Source organism: Pseudophryne corroboree, chromosome 8 (genome assembly GCF_028390025.1).
Source record: "Pseudophryne corroboree isolate aPseCor3 chromosome 8, aPseCor3.hap2, whole genome shotgun sequence".
NCBI classification, from domain to species: Eukaryota; Metazoa; Chordata; class Amphibia; order Anura; family Myobatrachidae; genus Pseudophryne; species Pseudophryne corroboree.
This window is the reverse complement of record NC_086451.1, coordinates 13624315-13632926: the sequence shown is the minus strand read 5'-3', so window position 1 is coordinate 13632926 and position 8612 is coordinate 13624315. Positions and strand designations below refer to the sequence as shown.

Here is an 8612-nt window from a genome sequence, read left to right as displayed (position 1 = left end):
CACTTTATTCAGTAAGTGGGCGGCTGGGTGGCAGTAGCGGCCGGCTGCGGGAGACTTGCCCGCTCTTCCGTACAGTGACCGGGAACCCCAATAAGTGCACCGTGTCCCACTCCTGGCCATTATGGGAGGGCAGGCAAGCCTGCATTGCAGTATTATATTATGTACTAATAGGGTAATGTGCCTTCAGCATTTATTTCTAGCACGGCCATCGCTACGCGTTGCCATGGAAATCAATTTCCAGTGAGTAAAGTGTCAGTATTTCTGGTGCGGAAGGTAACAGGCTGAGGTGAGGGGGGCGCCCTCCCTGCGGAAGGTAACAGGCTGAGGTGAGGGAGCGCCCTCCCTGCGGAAGGTAACAGGCTGAGGTGAGGGGGCGCCCTCCCTGCGGGAAGTAACAGGCTGAGGTGAGGGGGCGCCCTCCCTGCGGAAGGTAACCGGCTGAGGTGAGGGGGCGCCCTCCCTACGGAAGGTAACAGGTTGAGGTGAGGGGGTGCCCTCCCTGCGGAAGGTAACTGGCTGAGGTGAGGGGGCGCCCTCCCTGCGGAAGGTAACAGGCTGAGGTGAGGGGGCGCCCTCCCTGCGGAAGGTAACAGGTTGAGGTGAGGGGGCGCCCTCCCTGAGGAAGGTAACAGGCTGAGGTGAGGGGTGCGCCCTCCCTGCGGGAAGTAACAGGCTGAGGTGAGGGGGCGCCCTCCCTGCGGAAAGTAACAGGGTGAGGTGAGGGGGTGCCCTCCCTGTGGAAGGTAACAGGCTAAGGTGAGGGAACACCCTCCCTGCGGAAGGTAACAGGCTGAGGTGAGGGGGCGCCCTCCCTGCGGAAGGTAACAGGCTGAGGTGAGGGGGCGCCCTCCCTGCGGAAGGTAACAGGCTGAGGTGAGGGAGCTCCCTCCCTGCGGAAGGTAACAGGCTGGGGTGAGGGGGGTGCCCTCCCTGATGGAAGTAACAGGCTGAGGTGAGGGGGCGCCCTCCCTGTGGGAAGTAACAGGCTGAGGTGAGGGGGGCGCCCTCCCTGCGGAAGGTAACAGGCTGAGGTGAGGGGGCGCCCTCCCTGAGGAAGGTAACAGGCTGAGGTGAGGGGGGCGCCCTCCCTGAGGAAGGTAACAGGCTGAGGTGAGGGGGCGCCCTCCCTGAGGAAGGTAACAGGCTGAGGTGAGGGGGGCGCCCTCCCTGCAGAAGGTAACAGGCTGAGGTGAGGGGGTGCCCTCCCTGCGGAAGGTAACAGGCTGAGGTGAGGGGGCGCCCTCCCTGCGGAAGGTAACAGGTTGAGGTGAGGGGGCGCCCTCCCTGAGGAAGGTAACAGGCTGAGGTGAGGGGGCGCCCTCCCTGCGGAAGGTAACAGGCTGTGGTGAGGGGGGTGCCCTCCCTGCGGAAGGTAACAGGCTGAGGTGAGGGGGCGCCCTCCCACCCTTATGCCGCTCAGTCAGCATCTTTATAGATTAATGTCTGTGGTAGGAAGGATGAGTGCCCCCAACCGCACAATCTGTCACCACAGGCAGATCTTCCGGCAGACAAATGCATTTGTAGTCCACACCGGCGGTTATTCCCACCGTTTTACAGCTCTCCCTTCGAAATCACTAATGAGGGTTCACCCGAAACACTTCTCAACAGTGTATCGGTGATGATGTGGCGGAGAGTTGCACCTAGCCCAGCGGTGAATGGGTTAATCAGGCATGGTGGGTAAGGCTCACACTCCAGGTATACCGATACCTATCTGTGTTGCGGAGATTAGGCGCTGCGCGTATCTAGGTTCAGACGAATTACAGCCTAATGCAAATCTTTTTGCAGGGATAACGGAGCAGAGAGGCAGATTAAGAATTGGCTTAGGGCAGAGTCTTGTGCACAGTTGCAGAATGGTAAGAGGGATTTAGGAGGGATCAGCTCTGTTCAGGAGAGGGGTGTCTTCTGCTGGGAATATCAGTGTCTGTCTGCACAAAAGGTCGTGAAAAGGCTTCCGACAATTACGCTGTTATTACACTTGTATAAACCATTGCATATTACTATATGTGTTTATGGGTCACACACCGCACGCTGCCATATAATTCACATTGGTTCATGCACTACTTGCAGCTTCCCTCCTTCATTCTTCTCTTCTTTAGTCACATTTACCTCAGCCGCTGATTGCGTTTCCCATAATACACAATAAGGGCCACTGAGAAATGGCCGGGCCAGGGTATGAGTGGAGTGTGGCCGCCAGAGAGGCACAGTTAAGCCCCATCGCAGTTTGGGGTGTGGTTTTGGCATTGCAAGGAGGCGTGGTTATATCTCCCCTGCTCTCCGAGCCGCTACAGGGGCCCAGACCTCTGTACTGTGTGTACCCCTCTCGGCACCCGTGTACCCAGTCAGTCAGCTCCCAGCTGTCATGTGTTTGAAAATTACAGTTGGGAGCTAATTGGCTGGATCATCATTTATCATACGCAACTAGTTTTATCATTCATAACTAATTTTATCACTCGTTGATAAATGGGCCCCTATGTTTGTAATTTGAAAGGGTGAAACTGACTTCCGCCATTAAACTCTATAAAAACTATATATATATATATATATATATATATATATATATATATAAAACTATATATTATTTTTTATACACGGCCTTTGGAGGTTTACATATTACGTCTTACAGTAAAAAAAAAAAGTCGCAAAAATAAATATAACAAGTCCAAAACATTTTTTTTTTATATTTCCCAAATTTTCTTCTTTTTCAAAAAAAAGTGTTTATTACTCCGATTGCATTTTTCCGTCATCCATATCTGCAACAGCTGAATTACCGGAAAGAGAAAAGTAAATTTTCATCTGTCGAACGGCGGCAAATGGAGGCCGCGCACCAGTCCCAGTGATATTTTCCTTCGCCGACGTGGAGAATCCTGGTTCCAGATAACAGAAGGATCTCTCTCTCTCTCTCTCTCTCTCTCTCTCTCTCTGAGATGCAGAAGTGAAAAGCTTCTGGTAAAATGAAACCTTCCTAATCCCACTGAATCGGGGGATTGATTGTGTCTTAGACTGTCATTAGAGGATGGGTGCAATATGCAGAGCTTATTACCCCACTGCCTACCTGGGTCTGTCACGTTTTCCTGCTCCCTCCCACTGCGTACATTCTCTCCACAAATAGTATTTCATCGTGTACCCAATGATGTGTATTTATAAAGCTATCTGCTTGTGTTATACATACTAACAGGCCAGGTTTTCAGGATATCCTCGCTTCCTGTCCTGCTGACAGCCCCTAGCACCTGTATGACAATTCAGCCTTCTCCAGATGGCACGAGAAATATGCAGGGGGAAAAAACAAATCACCAAAAACATGATGCAACAGGAGGTCCGTGTGAAAGATGATTTCCTCCCTGCGCCTCTAATCCACGCGTCTTTGTAAGAAGGTTTACGTGACCTTCCAGCGCAGCCAGATTGGGCTTTATAGTGAACACAGTCAGATGCGATGAGTGCGGAGTCAAAATCTCCTACTCCGAGGGAAGGAGGGTCTCCGACTCTGTAGTCCATGGGACCCCTAATGTCGTTGTCCGCTGTCCTGCTGCCACTCACCCTTGTGCTATTCTCCTGGGTAGGTGAGTCGGTAAATTGCTTTTATTTTGGGAACACATAATGGGATGGGGTCATAATAGAGGGTGAGGGGTGTATAGTAGGGTTATTATTATTATCCTTTATTTATATGGCGCCACAAGGTTTCCGCAGCGCCTACCAAAGTACAGAAATGCGCAAAACAAGAAAACAGCGACTCACAGTACAAGGCAATGTAGGACAAGTATATGGTATATATATACATTGCTACATCAGGGGACAGGACAATTATAATCATCGGGGTGGCAGAAATGGGCGTTTGCACCGTTGGAGTAGAAGATAGCCTAAAAGAGGGAAACGTACATGAGAGAAGAGGGCCCTGCTCGTGAGAGCTGACATTCTGATTATGCATTAATATCAGGAAATTTACATGACGCCGTCCAGATTTGTGAGGTCACCAACATTTTGAAAAATACCGTTCGGAAGAATATTTCTTGTATGACGCATGTTTTATCTCGTGACAATTGCGTGTTTTATGTCTGTGTAGTCCCTGCTTGGATAAAGTCTTCTCTCATTCATGATAGCACAGCGTGGAACGATATTCGTAATAATTCCCTTCAGTTTGGATTGCGTTGTGTAGCGCTGCACCATCGATTGTGGAATATATAATTACACGTGTGCTGCATTTATAGCTCGGTTCTGTTTGTGCGTTTGCTACGCTGAGATGTCACTATTATTACCATAAGTCCAAGGAGAGGTTTTAGTCTTTGGAGCTAATTTACAGCGACGCGAATGTGCGGCGTAAAATGCCTTAATTCCGCAGTCATGTACCTAAATGTCCACCTCCGCTCTCAGGAGACTAGAGGTGCGTCCAGGTGTGGGGAGAGTGAGATAAATCTGAGAGGCGCACGGGTGTAGACGCCACGTCACAGTCCACCTTCCGACCAACCTTTATATTGTAGAAAATGTTTCCATATTACTCCTACAATGCAACGTTGTTTGACTAAGTGCGCCAAGAAGTGTGCCTCTGCGCCAAAGTGCAACTGATGGGCACAAGATGAGGCCCAAACGCCAGCAATCAATATGGGACTAAAACTTATTTCATATCAATAAACTCACTCATCAAGCCGAAATCACAATTCTCCACAGCCGCGCAAAACTAGGCAAACCCCCTACGCTGCAAGTTGCGCCCTCGCTGCACCCAGCTCTTCCCATTGCGCTGCCCCAAACGCCATCATCTTACTCCACTGATATGCATTGGCACAAACCTAGATTGCGCAAATTAAGGCCATGGCAGGCAGATCCAATTAGGGTTTGCTGTTGCTCTTCGACCATTTTTATCTTTTTAAATGACCCCCATTGACTCACAGTGCTCTATAGATACCAGTACAGGAAAGAGTAGAAGCCTCAGAACAAGAAGAGAAGAGAAAAGTTGCCGGAGGGTGGACTCTGATGTGATCATTACAGTTTATGCGAAATGCGTCTCTTTATACGTTTCTGTGTCTGCGCACCTAGGCACCTCCTGCGGGGCAGGTAGGCGGTACCTCGTTGTGAATTGGGCAGTCCAGGCATTTAGTATTGAGCATCCAGCGTCTTCCAACAATTTTTCATAATAATTTGGCCACAAGGGGGCACTGTTCTACGATTATGGGCAGTGATTGATGTTTTCTGAATGGGGATAGACTAAGAGCCAGGATTGGTTAAAACCTATTCCCAAATCAGAGTCAATCCAGACTGGAAATCTGCAAAGTATTAATAATAACTAAAAGAAAATCTATTTTCGGTGTCTGTCTGAATTGTTTTGTTGAAGTTGTGACCGACCAACGTCAGTATCTGCTGGTTTCATCAATACTCGGACATTTCCTCTTGCAGCCTGCGGCCTCCAGTGTTACAGTTGCAACATCATCTCAGGAACCAAATACATTGATAAGGGCTGTACGAGCCCAGAGACCGTCACCTGCTCCCACTCACACAAGGGCTTCAAACAGCGATTCTGCATCAAGATAGAAAGCGGTAATTAGAATGTTTCTTATTTACCACTATTATCTGTTATTTGTAAGGCGCCAAAAGGGTTCTGCAGCGCCTTACAAAGTACATAAGCATAAACAATGCACAGATAAAAAGAAGGGAACAAATTCGAAAGACTTACAGTACAAAACATCACAGAACAAGGAATACAAGCTATATATTATTATTATCCTATATTTATATGGCGCCACAAGGGTTGTGCAGCGCCCAATTACAGAGTACATAAATAATCAAACAGGAAAACAGCAACTTACAGTTGAAGACAATATAGGTACATAGCTACATCAGCAGATGGCACTTATGTATCAGGGTGGTAGAAAACCGCGGGATTTGGTGCCATCGAAGATGGTTTAAGTAAGAGAAGGAAAAGCACATGAGGGAAGAGGGCCCTGCTCGTGAGAACTTACATTCTAAAGGGACATTGGGGCAGATGTATTAACCTGGAGAAGGCATAAGGAAGTGATAAACCAGTGATAAATGCAAGGTGATAAACGCACCAGCCAGCAACGCAATCAGCTACAATATGCAAATTAACAGTTAGGAGCGGATTGGCTGGTGCGTTTATCACCTTGCACTTATCACTGGTTTATCACTTCCTTATGCCTTCTCCAGGTTAATACATCTGCCCCATTATTTCATGTGCAGTCACAGTACACAGAGCAGCAGCGCTGCCTGTTGAGACAATGGCCCTCATTCCGAGTTGTTCGCTCGCAAGCTGCTTTTAGCAGCTTTGCACACGCTAAGCCGCCGCCTACTGGGAGTGAATCTTAGCTTATCAAAATTGCGAACGAAAGATTAGCAGAATTGCGAATAGACACTTCTTAGCAGTTTCTGAGTAGCTTCAGACTTACTCGGCATCTGCGATCAGTTCAGTGCTTGTCGTTCCTGGTTTGACGTCACAAACACACCCAGCGTTCGCCCAGACACTCCTCCGTTTCTCCAGCCACTCCCGCATTTTTCCCAGAAACGGTAGCGTTTTTTCGCACACACCCATAAAACGGCCAGTTTCCGCCCAGAAACACCCACTTCCTGTCAATCACACTACGATCACCAGAACGAAGAAAAAAACTCGTAATGCCGTGAGTAAAATACCTAACTGCATAGCAAATTTACTTGGTGCAGTCGCACTGCGGACATTGCGCATGCGCATTAGCGACTAATCGCTCCGTTGCGAGAAAAAAATAACGAGCGAACAACTCGGAATGACCCCCAATATGTTTTGTGCCAGTGTGGGCAGAGGAGGAACACAAGAGGGATGAGGGCCCTGCTCGTGAGATCTTACAACATACATTAGCATACATGGCGTCAACAGGTGTTACCGTCTGATACAGTATGTGCAAGTTTTTTGTGCGTGCTATACATATAGAGTAATAAACAGCACTTACATTTCTTTGTTACGCTATCCGAGTACGGTGTTGTTTTTTTAGGGTCTAGTATTTCAATCTTTTCCACTTATTATGTAACACTTTGACAGTTCTTATTGCACTTACTGGATATTATAAGTATATAAAAAGCTACTTTTCTACAACTCCGTGTCCATATAGTCCTATAGTGTGTTACTTCTTGTGTCGATCAGATTTTGCTAATGTACACCTAAATAGCGACATCAGAATTTATCAGTTATAAGCAAAGTCATGGTTCACTCAGATATTATTCCCGGGCGGTCATACATATACATGGTGATTCAGAAGTCGCAGTACACCTTTTTGTTTCAAAAACTGTGCAGAAAATGGGAAAACTGACTTAGATTCAAGATGGACGATTTCAAGATGGCGCCCATGTTCGGTGCATACCCTATAAGATAGCCCACCCCACCCATACCTTACTGGAGTATTCCTGCACAGTTTTTGGAACAAAAGGGTGTACTGCGACTTTTTAATCACGCTAAAGTAACAGCGTGCAGCGGTCGCCGTCTTATGAATGCCTGCAGACTGCTAACTTACAAAAAAAAACATCTGTTGTAGAACTACTAGTCCCAGCATACACTGCCAGTTTATCCACAGGCTTCACTATACAGTCAGCTCGGCCTTGCCCTCTACTGGTGGCTCTTGGTAATGTCTGTTTTTCCATGTTATATAGATGTCTATGCATTATGACAGTTTTACTGTATGTAGGCCCAGATTTATCAAGCCTTGGAGAGAGATAAATTGCACGGTTTTAAAGTACCAGCCAATCAGCTCCTAACTGTCCTTTTTCAAACACAGCCTGCATACCTCCCAACTTTTCCCTTCTCTAAAGAGGGACACACGTGCGGCGTAGCCGCGCGCTCCCGAATAGGGGTGTGTGGCCTAATAAAAGGGGGCGTGGCTTCACAGAGGACCCGCGATCGCGAGTCACGCCCCTGTTTTCATCACTGAGGGGGCATGCCCATTGCTCTGTGAGCCGCTGGCATGCCCCCTCTCCCTCTGACTCCAGTGAATAGACGCTGAGCGCATGCGCCCAGCGTCTATTCACCGCTGCTCTGCTAAGCAGGGCAGCGAGAGACAGAGCCTCCCAACTGCACCCTCCATTGCGGGACACTGCGGCCCGCGGGTGGGACAGCGGGACAGTCCCCCAAAAACGGGACTGTCCCGTGAAAATCGGGATAGTTGGGAGGTATGAGCCTGTAACATGGCAGTTAGGAGCTGATTGGTTGGTACCTTATCACCGTACAATTTATCACTCTCCAAGGCCAAGGCTTGATAAATATGGGCCTAAATATGTGGCATTTCCCATTAAACAGCGGTACTCTCACTCCTAGGAGTTGCATATATCTAATCTCATGCTGTTTTCTCGTTGTAGTGGTGCTGGGAAAGCTCCTGACTAGCGGCTGTGCCACGTCCCGTCACTGCCAGCAGCAGGAGCTCCCTGGTGTGCGAATCCACTGCTGTGACACCGACCTGTGTAACCGCGCCCCACCTCACACCCTCCACCGCCTGGCCCTCCTCGCCCTCTGCCTCTTCTGGGCCGCCGCCCTATGATATTGTCCGGGTCCCCGAACATTCATCTACCCCGTTCTCCGGACACTGGACCTGGGAATGAAATTTCGTCAGGGGGTGGAAGTGGAACTTGCTCCATGGGGAAACGATTAGCCT

At 48.8% G+C, this 8612-nt stretch overlaps 1 long non-coding RNA gene across 1 annotated transcript in view; it reads left to right on the top strand.

The window, feature by feature from the left end:
• Positions 1 to 5386: 5386 nt before the first annotated feature.
• Positions 5387 to 8612, top strand: part of LOC134947420 (uncharacterized) — a 3497-nt gene continuing 271 nt past the window's right edge. Inside the window, exons 1-2 of the long non-coding RNA XR_010182550.1 lie at positions 5387 to 5523; positions 8320 to 8612. The exon at positions 8320 to 8612 is cut by the window's right edge and continues 271 nt beyond it. This is a non-coding gene — a long non-coding RNA (uncharacterized LOC134947420). The remainder of the gene's footprint in view (positions 5524 to 8319) is intronic.